The sequence below is a fragment of the Lissotriton helveticus genome, chromosome 2_1 (genome assembly GCF_964261635.1).
Source record: "Lissotriton helveticus chromosome 2_1, aLisHel1.1, whole genome shotgun sequence".
Lineage (NCBI taxonomy): Eukaryota > Metazoa > Chordata > Amphibia > Caudata > Salamandridae > Lissotriton > Lissotriton helveticus.
Window position 1 is genome coordinate 1,800,908,605 of NC_136059.1, and position 24,465 is coordinate 1,800,933,069.

Below are 24,465 nucleotides of genomic sequence, written 5' to 3' on the forward strand. Positions count from 1 at the left end.
AATGTCCATGGACTCGATAATTCTCGCTTCGGTGCCTGACCTAATCATGGGTTCACACTCTGCAACTCTGGGCATTAAGCTTGCTTAATCTCCACAACGGCCCCCCTGCGGCAGGATGCCTGGCTTTCACCTTGGGGATGCCCAGTAGGGGCTATCTCACAGGGAAAAGCCAGGACGGGTTCCCAAGGCACGCGCAGAGATACCCCTTCGGGGGTCGATTCAGGCACTATATAAGAAACATAATAATAATAATAATAATAGAGGTTTATTGTACCCAGCTCAACGGTACTTACTTTTTTGATTTTGGGAGGAGGAAAGGCTGAGTGGCTACCTGAAACCATGAGTTCATGCACAGATCTCTGCAGTGGATGCTTTAGAAAGCCGAACCAACATACCATGATAGCAACAGGCTAGGAGGATTGGCCAAGGTTCCATTTCGGATCCACATTGGGGTTTAAAGTTCCACTTTGAACTGTTTGTTAAATATTATTTATGAGTTTTCCACTTTAGATCATCACAAGTTCCTGCTGGTCAAATTCGTGGTTGAGACTCTTTTTCATAGTGAGATTTCTCAATGGAAATGAACCACTGGTGTGGTGATGAGCCCCAAGAACATGACTTCAAGTGATCTTTTTATTCTAGAAGCTTATTTCACATGCTGCATCTTGATGTTTCCTTATTCTCCATGCTCCAGCAGTTACCTCACCATTGCTCGAGACATCAGCCTCATTGTTCAAATTGTTATTTTGTGTATTAAAATGTTTAATCAAATGTTCTTAACCAATTGTTCTTAACCAGAGTACCAATACTGATTTTCATCATGCAACAAAACAACCCTATTGCCATTTGAGTTCACTCCTAGGATTATGTTAGGGTTTCTAAGATATATTCATTATGGGCAAGAGTAAAGTTTCAGACACTTACTTAAAAGTAAATGGAGAGATTTATCAAAGGTTTTGCATCTCCCCTGCACCACACAAGGGGACACAGGGTGACTTGAATCCTAGAATGAGATTTACCAAGCCATGCTAGGCCACCCTGCGTGGCACTGCATTGCTTAGTAAATCTGTAGTAACCCAGTGCAAGTCGCATTCTTCCATTACTCTACCCCAGGTAGCCATTTCATGGGTGGAGTTTGGGTGTTCCCAAGCATCCACCGAGCTATTTTGGCACAATCCCAGATTTACTATGAGTGGTTGACCTGTGTCAAAATGCTTTGCCTTCCCAGGAGAGGCATAACAAAGAGAAATATGCATATATTTTCCATGTTGTGCAGCACACATAGAAAGAGAAAAAGTCTTAGAAGATTGGTTTTGTGCAGGGAGGTGTCCCTTTCTGCAAAAAAAATCCTGTCTGCAACACAGGCGCCTTGCATGTTTTGTGCAAGGGTGCCTGCATTGTCTGCATTGGTACTAGGCAGTCAAAATAGCACCAGCGCAAGGAGAGAGCAGAAATGCGCCATATCTTGATCGTTATGGGCATTCCTCTCCTCTTCACGCAGCATAGCGCAGCACAGCAAGGTGTCTTGCTTGAAAAAATTATAAATATGGCTCCAAGTGTGGTTTAAATCCGACTAATCTGCTTTGGAGTTATATAAATGTCCAGCAACTACTCAAAGAATCTTTCCATTTGATATAAAAGTATTTCAAACTGTAGAATATTTTCTTTTGGATTGACCTATGCTTATGGAGTTTTGAGAAAACTTTAGGATGCACAAGGTGTAGGACTGTTATGCGAATAGAGGAATATGGTCTTTTATTTTATCAGGTGTCACATTTCATATTTGAAAAACTATTATTTTGTTACTGGAGTTCACGCACATAGTTAAGAATTTTGCTGCAGATTCATATGGAGAAGGGTTTAAAAGTCAATTTTTTAATGAAGGATTATGTTTTAATAAATCTATTTATTTAAGGTGAGATTTTGTTTGATTAATATTCGCAATGTTTCCTTTTAACAAGCAATGCAGCAACGGGCATATTAATGGAAGGTGTGAACCTTACAAAGCCATTCATCCACCAGGCCACTGTGCTTTCTTAGGGGCTGGAACTGGATGTGGAGGTTGATGGAGCGGAGATCAGTGGGGAGTGCCGGTGGAGGGAGTGAGGAAGAGTATGGTGGAGAGGGTTTGTGTGGATATTTTGAGAGTGTTCATTAGTTGGTGTCATTCTAGAGATCAGAATAGCAACAAGTCGACATTCTTTGCTGATAGCCCAGCTATTTCAAATGTACACCATATCTCAATTATCACCAGAAAATTCCCAGTGCTTTTGTTACTGTTCAAATGAAACCTTTCAAAGTAACCTGGAAATCACTGTTCTTAGGTGGTACTAGAAACTAGGGCTGGGCAGAATTGGCGTAAAGCCTCTACGTGGAATTATGGAAAAAAGTGTGTAAAACGAACGCACGTCCTGAGGGTCCGTGTGCCCGGGACAGGGGTCCCTTGTACTTGGGCAGGCAACCCGATCTCCATGGCCTGGCTAGGTTGAGAAGCAGGGACCGGCCCCGGGGCCTGGGTTTCGGTCAGGGCCTGTGGTGTGGGAGTCCCCATCCTGCGGCCTGCCAAGTGTCCATCTGCCCGGGACAAGGGTCCCCCTAGCAGAGCCCCAGAACCCTGCAGGGGCAGGCGGGAGCCCTACCGCTATGGCTCGGCCCAGGGCAGGCAGATGGGCGTCCTTCGTTCCCGGCCAATGGTCGCACCTTTCCCCTCGGCCATCTGGTTGCAGGCAATGCTATCCAATAGGGCGACCAGATGGCCGGGCTGCCCTGGAAGTCCCGATGAGGGCTCATTCGCCTCCCGGATCCAAGCCAGGGATCCAGGAGGTCGGGCGTCTTAGCGCCCAAGGTCCCCTCTGTCACTTGGAGCGCATGGGTTCCCAGAACGAGGGGTAGCTTTCCTCCGGATTACTAGGGGCAGGGTGTGCCGGAACACCCCTCCCGGGCTGGTGTTTCTCTGCCAGGGACCAGATGGCTATGCCCCCGCAATACCTCCCAGGCGTCCGGGGTACCCTCCTCGGGCCTGCGGCGTGGCAAAGTGCCCGGGTTGGGCTCCAAGGGTCCTGACCATTCCTCCCCTGGGCATGCAGGCCCCAAAAGCTCCTGTGGGCCTCCCTAATCCTGATGCCCAGCCGGGGTCTCTGAGCCCCCAGGAAGTGGAGCCCCAGAGCCCTGCGTGGGCAGGCAGGAGTCCTACCGCGCAGGCTCAAGGTGGGCAGATGGGAGTCCTTTTGGTCCCAGCCATCTGGTTGCACCTTTCCCCTTGGCCATCTGGTCGCACGCAATGCTTTCCAATGTGGCGACCAGATGACTGGGCCGCCCTGGAAGTCCCGAGGGGTGCTAATTTGCCTCCCTGATCCCAGCCAGGGCTTTAGGAGGTCGGGCATGTTGGGACCTAGGGACCCCTGAGTCTCTCGGTGCACACGGGCATAGGGGTAGCCCTCCACTCGATCACTAGGGGCAGGGTATGCCAGAACACCCCTCCTGGGCTGGCGGTTCTTTGCCAGGGACCAGATGGGCTATGCCCGGGCAACACCTCCCAGGCATCCGGGGCTCCCTCCTCCGGCTCGCGGCGTAGCAAAGTACCCGGGTTGGTCTCCATGCATCCGGGCAGTCCTCCCACAGGCGTTCGGGCCCTGAGAGCTCCTGTGGGCCTCCCCGTGCCTGAGACCCAGCCGGGGTCCCCAAGCCCCCGGGAAGCGGAGCCTCCGTAACCTGCGTGGGCAGGCGGGTGCCCTACTGCGAAGGCTCGGGCAGGCAGATGGGAGTTCTTTCTGTTACAGCCATCTGGTCGCACCTTTCTCCTTGGCCATCTGGTCGCACGTAATGCTTTCCAATGGGGCAAACAGATGGCCGGGCTGCCCAGGAAGTCCAGATGAGGGCTTATTTGCCTCCCGGATCCCAGCCAGGGCTCCAGGAGGTCAGACACGTTCGCGCCCAGGGCCCTCTGAGTCTTCTGGTGCGCACAGGTTCCTAGAAAGAGGGGTAACTTTCCTCTGGATTAGTAGGGACAGGTTACTCTGGGATCCCTCTCGGCCTAGCGGTCCTCAGCCGGGAGCTGGATGGGCCAGGATGCCGTCCCAGCCCTGGGTCCGTCCCTGGGCCTGCCGCATGGCAGGCTGCCCTGGATGGGGTCTGGCTGTCCTGGTGAACCTCCCCCTGCTGGGCTGGGTCCAGGGGCCCAGGGAGGGCATCCTCCCCACCCCAGGCTCCGTCCTCGGTCCTGCTGCGTGGCATGGTGCCCAAACAAGGTCTCGCGGGCCTGGGAGGCTTCCCCTTTGCCTCCGGTCCCGGGAGCCCAGGCTGGGCCTGGGAGCCCTGGTTGGGTCCAGGGGCCCGCCTGGCCCTGGATCGGGTGCTCTGGCCCTGGGCCCCGTCCCCCGGCCTGCTGCTGTGCCAAAGGCCTGGGACAAGGTTCCGTTGTGCCTGGCGAGCCTCCTCTCGCTTCGCTGGGTCCAGGAGCTCCGGCTGGGACCCCTGAGTGCCCCGGGGAGGGCCACCTTCCCATCCTGGGCTCTGTCCTCGGTCCTGCCACATGGCAGGGTCGGGCGGTCCTGTGGAGGCTTCCCCTGCTCCTCTGGGCCTGGGAGCCCCGTCTGGGTCCAGGAGCCCCACTGGGCCCTGGGTCTGATGCTTCATCCCTGATCCCCATCCCTGGGCCTGCCACTCTGCCAAAAGCCTGGGACGGGGTTCTGTTGTGCCCAGGGAGCCTCCCCTTGCTTCGCTGGGGCACCTGAGGGCTCCGGGGAGGGCGGCCTCCTCAACCTGGGCTCTGTGCTTGGTCCTGCCGCAGGGCAGGGTGCGCGGGACGCGGTCCAGATGCCCCAGCGAGCCGTCCCCTGTGCCTCTGGGCCTGGCAGCCCCGGCTGTTTCTTGGTGGCCCGTCGGGCCCCGGGTCGGGTGCTCTGGTGCTGGGCCCCATCCCTCGGCCTGCTGCTCCACCAAGGGACCAGGACAGGGGTCTGTCGGTCCTATGCAGGCCTCCCCTGCTTGTCAAGGTGCCCATGGGCCCCGGGTCGGAGGGCCTGTTGGGTCCCCCTTGCAGCCTCCATTGCTGGGACCCAGCTGGGACCGTGGGCCTCCGGTCCCCCATGCCCCGGCGCCCGCTCACTCTTTTGTTGGGCCACAGAGCGACCAGATGGCTTCCCTTTTAAACCCAGCCATCTGGTCGCACCTTTCCCCCCGGCCATCTGGTCACACCTATCCCCTCGGCCATCTGGTCGCACCTATCCCCTCGGCCATCTGGTCGCACCTATCCCCTCGGCCTTCTGGTCGCACGCAATGCTTTCCAATTGGGGCGACCAGATGGCCGGGATTGCCTGGAAGTCTCGATGAGGGCTCATTTGCCTTCCCGATCCCAGCGAAGGCTCCAGGAGGTTGGGTACCTTCGAGCCTTGGGATTACTAGGGAGAGGGTCAGTCAGACCTCTGTGACATCCAGTGATTCCGAAGTCAGTACCCGGGCATGCCTTCTGGGGCCCCCAGGGACCCAGGTCTGCGCCTGCCTCTCAGCTCCTTCCTGATGGGCCTTTGAGCCTGCTCGCCCCAGGAGCAGGCAGGGATGTGAAACCACCATCCCCCCGTGCAGGGCGGCCTGCCAGGGAATGCCCAGGCCATACTCTGATCGATTGGGCACTCTCGGTCCGTTTAGGGATGGACTGCTTGGCCAGCTTTGGCTGTTGTTTCAAGCAAGGAGCTTCCTCCCCGCATGGAACACCCGACTCGAGGGCCTGTCGTCTGGCGGGAGGCCCCTCACCCTATCCAGCAGAGTGGAGGCCGAGCGGCACCGGCAGCTCATGCTCCCCAGTGATCTGACCCGAGCGGAAGGGGTTGGGTGGCGCCAGGCCCTCGGATGCTGCTGCCCAGCACGTTCGTAGGCCCCGTGCACCACGCTGTCACCCCTCTCCGCCCAGCACATTCCCACAGCAGCTCGGAACAACCATTCCGAGGGGTGCCGGCGCCGCCAGGCTCCAGCACCCCTGTGTCTTGCTCAGGCTGCGCCTTGGCCCACCTCTCCCTTGTGAGGGAGGGGGCTGGGCCTGCCGGTGCCCATGTGACCGCACCTCTCACCCCTCCAGCGAGCTCTCCCGCCCAGGAGGGTGGGCTCCTTCCCTCAGCAGGCTCCCGAGATGGAGGGGTGCGCAAAGGTTGTCCGGTCAGGGAGATGGGCACACGGCCCCCCTAATCCTGCCAGTAGCATGTGCTTGTCTCAAAGATTAAGCCATGCACGTGTAAGTACACACAGCCGGTACAATGAAACTGCGAATGGCTCATTAAATCAGTTATGGTTCCTTTGATCACTCCATCTGTTACTTGGATAACTGTGGTAATTCTAGAGCTTAATACATGCTGACCTCCCTGGATGCGTGCATTTAACAGACCAAGACCAATCTGGGCTCGCCCGGCCGCTTTGGTGACTCTAGATAACCTCAGGCTGATCGCACATCCCTGTGATGGCGACGATACATTCAGATGCCTGCCCTATCAACTTTTAATGGTACTTTCTGTGCCTACCATGGTGACCACGTGTAATGCAGAATCAGGGTTCGATTCCGGAGAGGGAGCCTGAGAAACGGCTACCACATCCAAGGAATGCAGCAGGTGCGCAAATTACCCACACCCGACTCGGGGAGGTAGTAACGAAAAATAACAATACAAGACTCTTTCGAGGCTCTGTAATTGGAATGAGAACACTTTAAATCCTTTAACGAGGATCCATTGGAGGGCAAGTCTGGTGCCAGCAGCTGCAGTAATTCCAGCTCCAATAGCATATATTAAAGTTGCTGCAGTTAAAAAGCTCGCAGTTGGATCTTGGGATCGAGCTGACGGTATACCGCGAGGTGAGCTACCGCCTGTTCCAGCCCCTGCCTCTCGGCGTCTCCTTGATGCTCTTGACTGAGTGTCCTGGGGGTCCGAAGCATTTACTTTGAAAAAATTAGAGTGTTCAAAGCAAGCAGGTCGCCTGAATACTTCAGCTAGGAATAATGGAATAGGACTCCGGTTCTATTTTGTTGTGTGAACTGGGGCCATGATTAAGAGGGACGACTGGGGGCATTCGTATTGTGCTGCTAGGCGTGAAATTCTTGGACCGGCGCAAGACGAACCAAAGCAAAAGCATTTGCCAAGAATGTTTTCATTAATCAAGAGCGAAAGTCGGAGGTTCGAAGATGATCAGATACCGTCGTAGTTCCGACCGCAAACGATGCCGACTAGCGATCCGGCTGCGTTATTCCCATGACCTGCCGAGCAGCTTCCGTGAAACCTAAGTCTTTGGGTTCTGGGGGAGTATGGTTTCAAAGCTGAAACTTAAAGGAATTGACGGAAGGGCACCACCAGGAGTGGAGTCTGCGGCTTAATTTGACTCAACACGTGAAACCTCACCCAGCCCGGGCACAGGAAGGATTGACAGATTGATAGCTTTTTCTTGATTCCGTGGGTGGTGGTGCTTGGCCGTTCTTAATTGGTGGAGCTATTTGTCTGGTTAATTCCGATAACGAACAAGACTCCTCCTTGCTAACTATTTACGCGACCCCAGCGGTCGGCGTCCAACGTCTTAGAGGGACAAGTGGCATTCAGCCACACGAGATTGAGCAATAACAGATTTGTGATGCCCTTAGATGTCCGAGGCTGCACACGCGCTACACTGAACAGATCAGCGTGTGTCTACCCTTCGCCGACAGTTGCGGGTAACCTGTTGAACCCTGTTTGTGATAGGGACTGGGGATTGCAATTATTTCCCATGAATGAGGAATTCCCAGTAAGTGCGGGTCATAAGCTTGCGTTGATTAAGTCCCTGCCCTCTGTACACACCGCCAGTCGGTACTACTGATTGGATGGTTTAGTGAGGTCCTCAAATCCGCCCCGCCGGGGTCGGGAAAGGCCCTGGTGGAGCGCCGAGAAGACGATCAAACTTGACTAACTAGAGGAAGCAAGAGTCGTAACAAGGTTTCAGTAGGTGGACCTGCTGAAGGATCATTAACGGCGGAGCGGCCCAAGTGACCAACAGTGCCAGCCAGAAGCCCACAGTTGCCTCCTGCAAGCACGCACCGAAGGCACAGGGCCCAGCCCTGCCGTGGCGCGCCCCTGCTGGCGGAGCGGTCTGCGGCCACATGGGGCACTCGGGTGAGGACCGGGACTTGGACGAGCCTCTTCCCCCAGGGAAGGCCCGACTGATGTGTGAGGGACAGGGACGGGGGAACCTCCATCCCCCGTCCCTCTCCGAGATGGAACCCAAGCTCACCCGGCACGACCCCCTCAGCGGTGGGGGAAACCGAATGGGAGTGCATCCCTGGATACGCTACATCCACCACGAGTCTAGGGCCCTGTCGGGTTGGAATTATCACCGACAGAGCGACTTCCGCCTTATGTCGGCAACGCTTTTTAGCACTGAGGAGTCGCGGGAAGACTGTCCCATAAATGCGACGAAACACGTGTCGGCTGGTTTATATGTTATGAACATTAAAGACACCACCTGCCAACAGAAAGACTTTAAAGATTTCAATCAGTATTACATAATTGATTGTCTTTGTCCTCTCCAAAGCCGACACCATTTGACTGTATACATGATTTAGAGTGTGCAGGGGTATTCAAGTTCTCTTATACTTAGTGTCGACCCGTGTTGACACTTCCTTGAGGGGTTTTGGGTTCTCCCCTCAGCCCTTTGTTTGCACCTCGTAACCACAGTGAAAGAACGGATTCTATTGCGCCAATTCTTAGCAGTGCGCCCTTCACGAGAAAATAACCCTGATCAAGCCAATACAGTGAGACCAATAGCCAACAAGTACTGTAAGGGAAAGTTGAAAAGAACTTTGAAGAGAGAGATATGAGATGGCGTGAAACGGTCGAGAGGTAAACGGGTGGGATCCATACAGTCCGCCCAGAGGATTCAATACAACGGGAAGGTCGGTGGCCCGGGAGTTCCGGATCCCATCCATGGGACCGGCGCCTGGGCCCTACCCAGCCCCCGCATTTCCGGCTCTGGGTCGGCTGGGAAGGCTTCAAGGTGGCAGGTGGCCCTTTGCTCCGAGGGAGGGTGTTACAGCCCCCCTGGCAGCAGCTTCCCTGTGTCCATGGGGCTGAGGGAGATTCGACCGCCTTACCGCCCTCCCCCGGGCACCCGTTCCCGGCAGCCACTCGGGGCGCATCGGGGCATTTGAAGGGGGGGACGGAGCCCCCTGCTCCCTGCGCGACTGTCGACTTTTTGGGGTTCAAGCAGGAGTTGTCAGAAAAGTTATAACAGGGATAACTGGCTTGTGACGGGCAAGCGTTCATAGCGACGTCGCTTTTTTGATCCTTCGGTGTTGGCTTTTCCTTTCATTGTGAAGCAGCATTCACCAGGCGTTGGATTGTTCACCCACGAATAGGGAATGTGAGCTGGGTTTAGACCATCATGAGACAGGTTAGTTTTACCCTACTGATGTGTTTTTGTAATAGTAATCCTGCTTTGTACGAGAGGAACCGCAGGTTCAAACATTTGGTGTATGTGCTTGGCTGAGGTGCCAATGGGGCAAAGCTACCATCTGTGGGATTATGACTGAACGCCTCTAAGTCAGAATCCCCCCTAAACCGTAATGATTTGGCAGTGCCGTGGAGCCTAGGGTTGGCCTGGGACAGCCGGCCTCTCTCGGGGTGCTGGTGCATAGAGTTGCTCGCTTGGGGACCGGAGCACGGACGGAAGAGGGCCGCCTCCATCGCCCTTAGTGCACCGCATGTTTGTGGGGCACCCGTTGCAAAATCATTTGTAGATGACCTAATTCTGGGTCAGGGTTCGTAAGGAGCAGAGCAGCTACCTTGCTGCGATCTATTGAAAGTCATCCTCTAATACAAGCTTTTGTCTCTGCGTGCATGGGTGCCCTCTTCTACCACACCCAGGGGTGGGTCCCTCTGCCGCCGCGCCGGCAGGAGGGACACGGAGGGGGTAATGCAGGTTCGCGGGAGGCTACCTCCATCACATGGGCCTCCCCCTCCTGTCCCTGCCCCACCGGGGTGCAGGGATGGGGGCCACCATCCCTTGCAGGTCAGCAGGGTGACCAGGTGGCCTGGGCCGGCTGGGTCTCCCCTTCCCGCTGCTCCCGCCCTAGTCGGGCAGGGAGGCAAGCAGCAGCCCCAGGAAAGGAGCCTCCTGAGTGGCTGCCTCTGTGCGCCTGGCCACCACTCGCCTGACTGCAAGGGCGACTGGGTACGGCACCCTCCCAGGCCATCTAGGCACTGGGTCGCCCAGGCCATCTGGTTGCCTGGCTGAGCGACCCGATGGCCCTGCGGGCCGGGTGACCAGATGGCCCTGCAAGCCGGGTGACCAGATGGCCCTGCAAGCCGGGTGACCAGATGGTCCTGCGGGCCAGGTGACCAGATGGCCCTGCAGGCTGGGTGACCAGATGGCCACCTGGCTCCAACTTTGTGGGTCCGGGCGCTGGCGACGGGGGTCCACCGGGGCCCAGGGAGGCTCTCCCTGGCCTGGTTATGGTTCGGAAGCTGGGACCGGCCCCGGGGCTCATGCTCCGTCCCAGGGTGGGGGAGTCCCCTGTCCTGCAAGCCATCCGAGGGTCCGGGTGCTGGGGATGGGGGTCCACCAAGGCCCGGGGAGGCTCCTCCCAGCTTGGCTAGGGTTCGGAAGCTGGGACCATGCCCGGGGCCTGTGCTCCATCTCAGGGTCCCAGGGTGCGGGAGCCCCCCATCCTGCAAGCTATCCGAGGGTCTAGGCACTGGGGACGGGGGTACACCGAGGCCCAGGGAGGCTCTCACCGGCCTGGCTAGGGTTTGGAAGCTGGGACTGGGCCTGGGGCTCGTGCTCCATCCCAGGGTACGGTAGCCCCCCTCCTGCAAGCCAGCCGAGGGTCCGGGCACTAAGGATGGGGGTCCACCGTGGCCCGTGGAGGCACTCCCTGGCCTAGCTAGGGTTCGGAAGCTGGGTCCAGGCCCGGGCCCTTGGCTTGTGCCCTGACCCAGGACCCAGGGTGCGGAGCCCCCATCCTGCAAGCCAGCCGAGGGTCCGGGCACTGGGGACGGGGATCCACTGGGTCCCAGGGTGGCTCTCCCCGTCATGGCTAGAGTTTGGAAGCTGGGAACGGGTCCTGGGCTCGTGTTCCATCCCAGGGTGCAGAAGCCCCTCCATCCTGCAAGCCAGCCGAGGGTCTGGGTGCTGGGGATGGGGTTCCACCAGGGCCCGGGAAGGCTCTGCCTGGCCTGGCTAGGGTTCAGAAGCTGGGACAGGGCCAAGGGTGTGGGAGCCCCCCATCCTGCAAGCAAGCCAGGGGTCCGGGTGCTGGGGATGGGGGTCCACGGGGGCCCAGGGAAGCTCTCCCCTGGCCTGGCTATGGTTCAGAAGCTGGGATCGAGCCCGGGGCTTGTGCTCCATCCGGCGGGCCCCGGGGTGTGGGAGCCCCCTGTCCTGCAAGCCAGCTGAGGGTCTGGGTGCTGTGGAAGAGGGTCCAGCGGGGCCCCGGGAGTCTCTCCCCAGCCTGGCTAGGGTTTGGAAGCTGGGATCTGGCCTGGGGCTCATACTCCGTCTGGCAGGCCCCGGGGTGCGGGAGCCCCTGTCCTGCAAGCCAGCCGAGGGTCCGGGCATGGGGGAAGGTGGTCCAGCTGGGTCCAGGGAGGCTCTCCCCAGCCTGGCTAAGGTTCAGAAGCTGGGATCGGGCCCGGGGCTCATGCTCTGTCCGGCGGGTCCCGGGGTGCGGGAGCCCCCCATGCTGCAAGCCAGCCAGGGTCCGGGCGCTGGGTAAGGGGGTCCAGCAGGGCCCGGGGAGGCTCTCACCGGCCTGGCTAGGGTTCGGAAGCTGGGCTTGTGCTCCATCTGGCGGACGCCGGGGGTGGGAGCCACTGATCCTGCAAACCAGCCCAGGGTCTGGGCGTTGGTGATGGGGGTCCACCAGTGCCTGGGGAGGCTCTCCCTGGCCTGGTTGCTTTCAGAAGCAGGGACCGGGCCGGGGATTGGGGGTGGCTGGCTTTATCTGCTCCGTTGGCGGAGCAGAGTTTTCTGCCCACCCCTACTAGGAACAGGGTTGTTGAGATGCAACCTTTTGACTCAGCAATTCCCTGTGGAAAATATGTAAAATAGCAAAAGAGTCAGCATGGAATATTCTTGCATTCGAAATACCACACCAAGCAATGCATGCAGTGTCGGGGAAGAAATTGCATAAGCCTGTTATGAATCTTATTGGTAGTGCAAAGGAAAAATGGATGAAAATATACATTAAAGGTCTTATATAAAATGAGGTTTGTACTACCATCTTTCACCTAGATGTTTCAGACCACACCGAAGAGTAGGTACTCCTGGGCTTGTTAACGTCTAGACGTATATTTGTAAAATATTTTCCTGTTTGACCCTGTGCCATTTAATATTTGAATGAATTCAGGTGCCTGCACCACTGCTTATATAAAAGCAATATTTTGTTCTGCACAAAGCGGCAAGTGAGTCCTTCATATTTCTTTTTACTTCACCATCTTTTCCATAAATCCCTGCATTTAGCATTTCAACAGTATTTTGGAAATGAGTGACCCCAGGGGAACTTCGTGATTTGGCACCGGGCGTCCGACATATTTTACTAAAAATAAATAGTGTGAAATCACGTGGAAAGTGACATACACAAACACTGATTTAAAGGGGTTGCCACTCCAAACTGCAGCCTGCTCCTCCCTGCCTCTTTCCCTATCTAATTCCACTCCAGGTTGACCCTCTTCTCACCCACCTGGCCTTTTTCTTTACCAATATTTTCAATATCTGTCTTGTTTTCCTGACCCTGTGTATTTTTTGTTACTCCTGCTGTCTGCTTTTTTTGTCTCCCCACATCCTCCAGTCAAAGCAGACACAGACTTTTCAGGGCTGGATTGTTCCTGTTAATCTAGGTTCCAGTTTTCTTCTGTCTGCTGTACAAGGACTGTTTCCTGAAATCACAATGTCACCACACTCTGGAATATGTGGTAGGGAAGTGCCTTCAAGAGACTGCCACCTTCTCAGAAGGAAAAAGCCAAAGGTGTTAACAACCTCCTACCTGCTGAATAAAAATTTCAAAGGGTTGATGATCGCCAGGAATCCTGACTCCAATACTGGAAATCTTCAGGAGTAAAAAGTAAGTGGAGTAAGTAATTTCGGTAAGGGGGAGCATAGAAAACGGCAAAGTAACATTCCTTTGTTGTGACACACCCTTCAACTAGACTGTATCCTTCATATAGAAAAGGAACATGAAAAGGATACTACATCAAAACATCACATGACAGCAAACACAAAGGATTTGAAAAATAAGAAAGGAACCAAGAAAGAAACAGCCATGATGGAAAAGGAAAAAGAAGGAAAAAAAAGAATGAAAACCTAAAGTGGACTAGCTATAGGTCAGCTTCAAAGAGTAGCTGGAAACTTACAGACAGATGACTGCCGTTTTGAAGCTGTGAGAGCAAGTAGCAGCAGATAAAAGCCAGGAGCAGCATTGAAGGTGGACCCAAGTGAGAGAAACTCACAGCCTACTACCGTGGACTTTATGTGCAAGGTACAGTGGTTCTCAGGCATGCAGGTGGGGGATAGTCCACAACCTCAACATAGACCACAAGAGAAAGGTCTGGTGGAAGTTAGCAAGCTCGGCTGTGTCAGGCCAAAGATCTTTGTAGTGGCCTTTTGCTGTTGTTGTACTTAGAGAAAAAGGAGGAGGCAGTGGGTCCTTCAACATCATCTCAACCAGCTGGACTGCTGAGACTCAATCCAACCCTCCCTTAGGCACCATGTTACTCCTCAACTTCCACACCCATTGCCAAAGACAAAACTACAAAGAGTCTGTTGAGTTGATGCTGTTGATGCTGTTGATGTTGCTGCTTTAGAACTGTGCGTGCCTTAGATTTACGGTTGTTGTCTCACTGGCAGGTGCTACTGCTGCAGTTTCAACATGCTTCTTGACTAGGGGCCACAACAGTGCTCAGTAGAGGGTGGTGAAGACAGCACATCAATGCTACTCTCATTTTGAATTTAAAGACTTTCTAATTACACTTGACAATCTAATTCGTGTAACAGGAGACATCCAGTGCTGAAAAAGGAATAAAAGTACATAGCTTTTGTATATTTCTTGGATATTGTCGTCACACAGCTGTACTTTTTAGAGGAGACGATCTCTTGTTGCAGCTTGAGATATATATCCAGTCGAAGGAGTAAGATATCGATCAAATCAACTGCTTCTACATTGACATTGCTATATTATTCTTCCACCTTATAAAAATTTACCTGCAGCAAGTTCAGGGATGGGATGGCTTGACTTATAGTACGATCCACCTCACTGTCGTTCTGTCTAAATCTCAAAAGGTAGTAGCATTTAAATCAGACATTTCATTAGCCCCCATTTTCTGTCCTCCATTGTCATGGCTTTAGCATCTGCATCCTACCCTTTGGTAGCACATGATCACTGGTAGACCTGTATTGCTTAAACAGGTGTGTGTGTGGCTTCTAGAAGGTGGTTTCCACTGGTTGGATCACTTTGTGAGGGTTTTATGTGGAATCTACTAGCTTGGTGAATGATGTTCAAATGTGTCCTGCAGCGGAGGTCTTTATTGGGTTCTGCTCTTTGGTCTCCATTTCTTATTGTTATCATTTTTATTTATTTTTTACTGTTTTTATTGAGTGAATTATATGAATTTCATTTTGTGCTTTTAAGGTCCCAGATATGGCACAAGAACGATATTTTAACTTAACTTGATGATGTCCTAGACAATTAGCTTGATTCATTGTGCTAAACATTGCACTCTAAATTATCCTTGATCTCTTTACATTTAGGTTTGTGAGACAACTGTTTTGTGTGATCATCTGAATTTTCTGCTGACTAGTGCTACTGGTTCTTGAATTCTGCACTTTGTGTCACTGCTGTCCAGGCCCCATTGTATATGCTTTGACTCCTAAAACATGATAAAATTATCTCATTCAGAACTGGAATATTTATATTTCCAGAAAGGCCATTGTATATGTTAGAGGATGATACACCAGTGTCATGGAAAGTTAAATGCTCCATGTGCACTGCAACACAGACTGTGCTATTTACTAGGTTGACAAAAAAAACATGGCTTCAGATCTACCTTTGTAGGCTGACTGCTGCAGCTGTATAAAATGCTGCCAAACAATGCAAAGAATACGTTTTTTAAAGGAAAGTACCCTACTTTGAAATACTAAATCAGTCACTCCTGCGAAGGCACTGCATCTCACATGGTAGGGTGCCTAGAATTTAAAAGTAGTACATGCTAGAATTTTAGTGTTGCCACCCAAAAGCTATTTTCACTGAAAAGGGTTAAATCTCTTCTATGAGAAAAACTAAAATGAAATACTAGGTTTGGGGAAACGTGTTAAACCACTATTGTTAATATTTATGAATAAATTCAAATCCCCTGCAAAGTCAAATGTTTGATATACATTTAGGAAAGGTAACTTTTAAAAAGTTAGACTTTGTCTTCCTCAGCACCAGTAAGCTAATTAGCATTAGCCTGCCAGTAGCAGGCCCTTGTTAGTGCTTCCCCTTAGTGAGGTGTGAAAACTATTAACAGAGTAGAAATAATAGCTATGTCTTTTTGGTAGAAAGATCTTAGTGTGAAGTATGTGATTTCTCTCAGCTAAAGATGTGCGGCTGAAGAGGGTTAAGGAACTTCACTAACTTGAAAAGGACCAGAATGAGGCCTGTCTATTCATAGTTAATTGTAAAGTGAGGCCTAGCGAGGAAGAGTCTTTGTTCCCTGCATCAACATTAGCCAGCTTAACATCAGCTCAGTGGCAGGAGTTGTGGTCCCAGAACCAGTTTAGTGGGAGAGGAAGGAACTGCTCATTTCTCTAAACACATCCCTTTGCTGGGACACCAGAAAACTCAAAGGGCAGAAAAGTGCTAACATGTTGGACTTCACTCAAAATAGTACACTGTGGAATAGTTACAGTTAGGCAAACAGAATGTGCTGTTAATTTGGAAACGTGGCCCTGGAACCTTTTTTAAAAAATTGGTTAAGAAGTGTACAGGAGTCACCACTAACCACTACTACTAAATCCTAAAGAAGTGGAAGCTCACCCACAGCTTGTCAGAACACAGATAGACTGAGAAGCAGATGAAAACAGGACCTGCTGTCTGAGACCTGTGCAGATTTTAGGAAATTGATTACAGGGTTTTTATTGTGTTGTACTTTGACTTTTCAATTGTTTTGGTAAAGCAAAATATTTTTCCTTAAGCTAAGCCTGTTCCATATCTTCCAGTGGTTGACAGGATTTTGAACTTATTGCTTGAGAAAAATTCACATCCTTCTACAATAAAAACCCATTTTCCTATAATGTTAAGGTTATTTATTCAGCACTGCGTTCCCCAAAAAGATTTCCTGGTGCCACTGCAAAAGTTGGTTTATTGGATGCGGTGAAGTATTACTTAAAGAAGTATGTTTTTTCCCTAAATAATAAGAATGTTTCTGAGCTGAACAGGCAGAACATTCAACAGAATTCCAAAAGCTGAAGTATGAACACTAGGCATTTGTGAAGGGAACTGCCAGTCAATCAAAATGTCTGGAATGACAATACCAAGAGATTTTGTTAGCCATTAAAGCAAGGATGATGTAATTGATGGATTGGGGAATGATAGCTATTGCTTTAAGGAAGATTCTGTCATGTACCGGAAGCCTATATGGTTGAAGTAGCTGAAGTATTTTTATTTTCAAACCCTCAGAGCAGCCACATTGTTGTACTCTGAATTAGTTGCAATTATGCTGTGATGTTTGGGTGTAGGGAATAAGATTTAATTACCATATATAATTCTGACTGAATTAGGACAATTATCACCTTAATTCTTAGGTTTTTACCTAGCAATGGTAAATTTCCCTTGAAAAGAGCAGGTCTCTGTAGAGTTGGCAACCTGAGTTTCCAGTCTAAGGTTTTAATTGAGGCAAATTCCTAAGTTATGCACTGAAAAGGAAGCCAAAAGAGTTGGGCCAATGAGGATGGACCAGTGTAAAATATCTACCTCATTGTTGTGTGTTTTTTTATTTGAGGGGGGGTTATGTGGCGCGAGCCAGACCCGAAGGTATCAGAGCGCTTTCCATGAGCACCAGTTGCGTTACAAATTCATTTTGTTTTGCTAGGTACTGAAAGTTTAAGTGATTTGCCCCGAATCACAGGATGTTGAGTATCTCTGCAGAGCCTCAAACCTGGTTCCCCAGCTTCGAGGTTGACTGTTGTAGCCGTTAAGCCACATCCTCTCCCCTGTGTAATATTAATAGCAATTCCATTTTACCAGGGTTAGGTTTCAACTAATTAGCAGACATCCTACTCCCACTGTTACAAAAAAATCTGTTTTCTTTAGACATGCTTGCTTTTGAATCAACTGGGTATTAGCTGCATACATGAAAACTGTAATAACCAGATGATGTAATAAAAAGGCCTATAAGGTGCGCGTAGATAATAAATACTAATGGCAATAAAATGGATCCAGGTGGGACAAAATAGGAGTACTCTTTTAGTGATGATTTGAAAAGAGAGAAAAAGAAAATATTTATGTTATGTTACCTAACATTTGTTTGAACCACGCCAAAACAATTCCTTTAATCCTAGGACCTGATAGTTGTTCAAGTATAATATTATGACTAAATGTGTCACATGTGGCCAATAGGTCCTGGAGAGCAAGATCTCCTGGAACTCTGGAATCAATCTTCTCTGTAGGTCTTCTGGAGACTTTAATGCACTCTGTACTATGGCCTGGTCAGAGCCCTGCTTGCTGAGTATATAAAAGATGTTTTGTTCAATTAGTTCTTAAATTTGTAAATAAGCTAGTTTTTCAAAAAGTGAGCTAGATAAGGGAGAAGGGATATTGGCAGGTAATTATTAAGATTTGCAGTGTTTAATGTGCCGTTTACAGTGGATTTGACAATATTACTACTATTGTAAGTGCCAACAGATCCAATGCTTGGAGTTTTGGGTTGAAGCCTTTTGCTGACTGAGGTACTTAAATGATTCCAGGACGTTGGCAGGTATGCGTGCCTTCTCCATGGAAATATTGCAATGGTTGCATGCCAACATAAAAACATCAATATTGGTGCCCTTAGTGGCTAGCCTTTGCTTAACCCTCTTGAAACATACCCAGTGTGCAGTGTAGTCTGTAGCTTGACAACAATTCGCCATATCTGTAGTGAGATGGTTCGAATGCACAGTGCTCTCCTTCATTGCATCAGCAACTAATACAGACATTTGTTAATTCAGAACATCCCAATTTGCACAAATACCCCCCACATATTCAAGAAACTCTTCTGGTTTCTCCCAAACAAATTCCTGTTATATAAATAAACCATTTGGGGCCATATGTAGGTGGCCAAATACCGGTCGGTAACACCGAAAATGGGTCGTTTTCGGCGTTACCGACCGGTATTTAGCTATGTGAGATGTACGTAATGCCGAATTGAATCGATAATAACGAATCGGTAAAAAATTACCGATTCCTTATTTACCGATTGGAGAATACCGAAATAATGAATACCGAATCGGAAATAACGAATCGGTAAAAACCCCAAAAATGCGATGTAGCAAACCTCGTTATTACCGAATATGATCAAATTCGGTAATAACGATACGGTATTTACCACTTTTCCAGAGCAGGTGGTAATCAGGTGCAGTGCATAAAAACAGGCCCAAAATGCATCTGTGTGAACACAATGGCGGCCCTCTAGCTCATAGCAAGGCGGCTACGCTTGAGAGCAGCAGGAGTGAGGATCTGGAGACGGGAAGAGCGGGTGTACAGACTGCGCATCACATTGTTCCAATTGACTGAACCTGAAATCCATGAGATGTACAGACTGCAACCAGATACCATCCTTGACCTAATACGGGACCTAAAACCCTATCTGGAGCATCAGACACCAAGGGCCCACGCAATCCCCACCCATGTCCAGGTACTCTGTTGCCTGCACCTCCTTGCATCAGGAAGTTTTCAGGGTGTGATAGCCGCAGTGGGTGGTGTGTCACAGAGCTGTCTATCCCGTTTCTTCAACACCTTCCTGGATGCCATGATGGACAGAATGGAACATTACATTACCTTCCCCAGTACACAGGCGGAGCTGCAGAGGACCAAGCTGGAGTTCTACCAACTTGCGCAGTTCCCACACGTAATTGGCTGCATCGATGGGACCCATATACCTATCTGCCCACCTGCAGCAAGTGAATACATCTACAGAAATCGCAAATCCACCCACTCCATCAATGTGTAGGTGATATGTAATGCCAAGTACATTATAACTGACATCGTGGCCAAATTCCCCGGGAGTAGCCATGACTCGTACATCTTCCGGAACAGTGGCATCCATACACGTCTGCTTGCTGGTGAATTTGGAGACGGATACCTACTAGGTAAGTCAATGTGACACACCCTGATGTACACCCTGGATCAAGCTGTTGGTCACACAAATTAATGCCACTTTCTTCTGTACATAGGTGACAGCGCATATACCTTCCGGCCTTATCTACTCACACCATATCTCAACCCAACCACCCCAAGGGAGAGGAGATACAATGTGGCACATAGGAGCACACGCAACGTGGTGGAGCGCACATTTGGATTGCTCAAAAGCAGATTCCGTTGCCTCCACAAAACTGGAGGTGCATGTCTGTACAGCTCCATCAAATGTTGCAAGATAATTGCTACATGTGCAATGCTACACAATCTGGCCACAAAAAAAGGAACAGCAGTGGAACTAACTGACTCAGAGGATGAGGACAACCCTCAGCCAGAGCCCTGGGCAGCTGGTGTTGCAATTGAACATGATGGTAGACAGAGACGGGCAGAGATTACGTCAAACTATTTCTGAGTGAGTAACGAGACAGAGCCAGTAACAGTTACATGTTAAGGTGTTTATTAAGCACACCTCCAGTATTGTGATCAATGTCCAATCGGACATGGGTTACATCACCCATCTCATGTATGGCAACAGGCATAGGTCTCTACTTCCTGCGTCCACGTGCTGCACGTGCACGTTCCCTATCAACACTGTCTGGTGTGTTGGACTGTTCCTGTGCAGCCCCGTGGCGTTCACTGCGCCTCCTGCACTCGGTGGGTGAGGGCGTAATGCTACCACGGCTGGTAGCCTCCTCACTGTCCCCCCCCCCTTCCATTCTGGCCGCCTTAGCATTTTGCAGGAGCTCTAAAGCTGAGGTCATAGACACCATCCCCCTGGCCACATCCCTGCTGCAATGCTCCATCTCCTCCTGCATGGCTATGGACCTGAGACACATCAGTGATATTGCAGTGGCCAGCCGGTTCACGGACTTGGTATAGGCCTGGAGCCTCTGCCTCTCCCTGCGCCTGCCAAGACGGTCCTGCTCCAGCTGGCTGCAGAGGTTGTCCACAGAGGTTGCTACTCTCTCCATTCCCGCACACAAGTTATCTCCCATTGCACCGATGCCCTTTTCCATCCTGTGCATGTGCTTGTTGATGTGTGCCACCTCCCTGTGGATTGATTTCATCTCCCTCCATTGCAGGCGCTGGACCTTCAGCATGTTGCCTTCCAGTCCAGCAAACACACTTTCACCCTGCTCGGATGCTTCTGGACTGTTCGGCCTTGCCCTGCGGCGTCTGGATGAAATGTGGGCGCCCTCGGATGGAGTGCCAGCCCTCTCCCTGTTGGATCTCTCATGTATTGGACTTTGTTCGCCCACTGTGCGTCTGATGACTCCTCCATGACTGTCTCCATCTTCTGGAGGGTGGCCACGGCATGCCTCCTGCCTGACTGTGGTGGTGGTGGTGTTGGTGATTGTCGCAGTGGGGACTGGGTGAGAGGGGATTGCGGACTTCCCTGGCGCTGTGGTGATGGCTGTGGTGGAGGATTTGATGGCTGTGATGGCGCCGAGATTGTGGTCCCTGCAGGCATGCTGTCATCCTCATTTTGCCTCCCCTCTGGCCTGGCTTACTTAGCTCTGCTGCCCTCTGCTGCACTGCGAGATGACTCGCCTGAAATGACACAAATGTAGATATACTCATTGCTCTGTCTGCAATGGAATTACATTAAACATCATGCCTACAGAGCGCAGTGATTGTCCTGGCGTAGCCAATTACTTTACCATGCTATTGTGTTTGCTAGCCTGACTGTCCTATACATAAGTTCACTCTGACTACATCACCCATAATGCATTGCAGGTAATCAGTAAGACATGGAGTGGAGTGGGAGCTCCTTATCCACTATGGGGATTGGGGTTGGGGAGGGGGTAGCACAGCATGCTGGGAATGCTTCTTACCTTGTTTTCTTGCTGTTCTGGCGGAGCTGTCTGCGTCTCCGACGCCACTCACACTCTCCGGCTGGATGGTGGACTCCATCATCAGTTCCAGTGGTGTTGGTGCTGGGGCTCGGTTTTTTCCTCCACCTGTTTTGCCAGCCTGCCTCTGTCTCTCTGCCATCCTTAGTTTTGCTGTCTTCCTGAGGTCGTACCACCTCTTCCTGATGTCCTCTAAGGTGCGCTGGGTCACACCTATGGCATTGATTTTGTCCCGAATGCCACTCCAGATTTGCCTCTTCTGGTGGGACTGGGCTCCAAAAAGCTTGTGATGGTCTTGGCTGACATCCTGGATCAGTACCTCCAGCTCCTTGTCACTGAACTTCAGTTTTCTTTTCCTATCACCTCCCTCCTTCTCCCTGTCCTGGCTTGCCATTTCAATGCTTGTTATCTTGTTTTTAAATTTCTTGCTTGTAGCTTTGAGGCTCTGTTGCTGCTGGCTCCTCAGCTCACCTGCCTGCCAGCCTTCCTCACAGTTAGCTCCAGGTCCTGTGCACCTGCCTGGGTGTGGCCACTTCCTATTTGGGAGGTAATTGGGTGATACAGGATTGGATGATTCCACGAATTACGAATTTTTGTATTACCGAATCGGTATTTACTGAATCGGTAATGTATTTTGTAACTCCAATTCTGTATTTGTCTTTCGGTATTTTTATTTTTTACCGATTTGTTCACATTCGGTTTTTATTACCGAATTTTAACGAATCGGTAATGTTTACCGATTTTTATATCTACATCGCGTTTACCGAATTCTTAATACCGATTCGGTAAAAATCGGTATTAAGGATTCGGTATTCTTGATTTACCTACATATGGCCCTTGGTGGTTTGGTGATATGGTGTATCTTTGATGAAAATAGCCTTGATAGTTGTTTGTGTTTATTATTTTGTGAGGAATCTCCCACCTCAAGTGACCTTGGTGGAGGTAGGCTGATGTTTGGACACTTAAGAGTGATCATGAATCCCATTTTTTTCTTTCTGAAGTTGCTGTGGGCAATGTGTAGATGCTAGTAGTGAGTGGGATGCTTCTCGTGATGACAACAATGTCTCCATTATCATCACTTCCTTCAATCTGTTCATTTGCTTCTCTCAGCAACAGCAATCTTTTTAGTTGCTATTCCCACAGAATTAGATGCTGAATTTTTATATGGCCCAATTCGTTCCTGGTACCATAATGTCTACTTGGGTTCCCATGGGGAACAGGTCTGCGTCAAACTATGCAATCTGCAATCTGGTACCCTTCATGCAGAGTATATGTAAATAAGTTGTAAACCAGGGAGGGGAGATTCCTTGTATAGCCAAAACCAGAAGTTGTGGTGGAGTTAGGATGCATTCTCTTTTCCATTGGGCAGGCTGCAGGGTTTATTGGAGTTGGTTTTTGTGCTTTTGCAAAGATGGATGTTGCAGGGAAGAGGGCCCCAGTATGTACACTTATAGAGAACACAAAACATTCTTTGTACTGTTCTAAGTGAAAACAATTACACATTTAATGAGAGATGTTATTTATTCACATCCTCATCCAAGCACATATATGCAAAAACGTGTTCAATGGATATAAACAATGTGCCCGAAGAAAAGAGGGGGAAGAGGTGGGGTGGGTAAGTGGTTTTGTGAGGATTGGGGTTGAGTGAATAGTTTCAAAGGTTCAATGTGGTCACAGAATGAATAGTTGACATCACATAGGCTTGTTTTTAAGCCACATAAACAACATTTGTAAACCTAGCCCATACACTAAAACACAGTAACAATAATCTGTTGTTCATGGGTAGGTGAAGATATAAAAGTTGGCGTTTTGACCCCCGAATAGCGTAGGTTGAGTTCCACCTTACTATGGGGTCTTCCTCAGGACTAGGACGTGAAGTGGGGTGGGAGGGGGCACCTAGGGTTAATGAAAAAATAAAATAAACCAGACAAGATACATCTATTTAAGAAAAAGCATAAATGGATTGAATAATTTCCAGAAAGCCGCCACAAGTGTGGGGCTGAGTCAATAAGGGAAGGTTGGGCCCATAGGCTCCTAATATCAGAGAGCGCGCTAACACCTGAAAAATAAGGTATGTACCTGAGTGGTCTCATACTGAAGAAATGCCACATACATCAAAGCTCGGGACCAATGTCCACATGAAGGCATGCTATATAGTCATGTTGTGAACTGAACAAAACAATTATTGCCATAATGAGGAACACAGGGTTTCTTTTACTGAAACCGATTCAGCGTGGTTATTCAAAAACATCAAAAGTAACCAAGAGTATATTAATCAGTGGAAGTACTAAAATAACCCGAGCGCAAAGCGCTAGACACACAACCATAGTTAGAATAAATACCTGATCAAAGGTATGCACAATTACTTAGGTGAGGGCATGGAATCTGTAAGCAAATAAAAACATAGGGGAGTAAAAATACCATCCCAGAGAATTACTAAACTCTACTTAGTGTAGAAAAAACTGTAGTCAAAGACTCACTGCTCCTCGGTGGTACAAATGATTCGAGAAAGGACAGCCCGTGCCTCAATCTGCAAAGATTAATGAGAGAGCACATTCACCACTTAGAAAACGCAGTTAAACAACTAACATCATAATGTACCAACGCCGGGAAATCTATCACAAAGCTTACCGCGGGTCCTGCCGTCAGCACTCCAGAGTCGATCGCGGAGAGGCAGGCCGGGGAAGACTGCTTATATGCGTGTGTACGCTTAGCGCGTGTCCCTGCAGCCGCTAGATGCTGACGGCACGGCATCACCGCATCCCGGTTTAGAAAGTAAAGTGGGAGCAGACTATAACCGGGGATATCCAAGCAATATCTTGCATGAGGAGTATAAAATTAAATTGAGCCATGTGTTAATCCGGTTGGGCTCTGCTCTATCTTGTTAGCAAAATCAGGAAAATAAACCTTAATTAGGAATACAACAACCAGCCTTAAACACGGGGTAACTAAGCAATGCCTAGCGCTTAGGAGTATTGAATAAAATTGAGCAGTGTGCTCTGAACAGGTTGGGAACTGCTAGATCGTATTAGCAAAGTAGTGAAAGTCAGCCTCTGATGTGGATACAAAAACCAGCCCTAAACCGGGGGTATCAAAGCAATGCCTTGCGTGAGGAGTATTAAATGAAATTGAGCAGTGTTCTGCAAGATCGTGTTAGCAAAACCCTAATTAAAAATCATTGATGGTGGCAGGCAGTTCACTCATGATAATGGTACTAGAATCAAACACAGTGATCAACCCTCATAA

At 50.2% G+C, this 24,465-nt stretch overlaps 1 protein-coding gene and 1 pseudogene across 1 annotated transcript in view; both read left to right on the forward strand.

The window, feature by feature from the left end:
• The window catches only part of LOC144818900 (cystine/glutamate transporter-like), an 868,430-nt gene that overhangs the window by 231,937 nt on the left and 612,028 nt on the right, over positions 1 to 24,465 (forward strand). The window lies entirely within an intron of this gene.
• Positions 6,174 to 7,973, forward strand: LOC144820677 (18S ribosomal RNA; annotated as a pseudogene).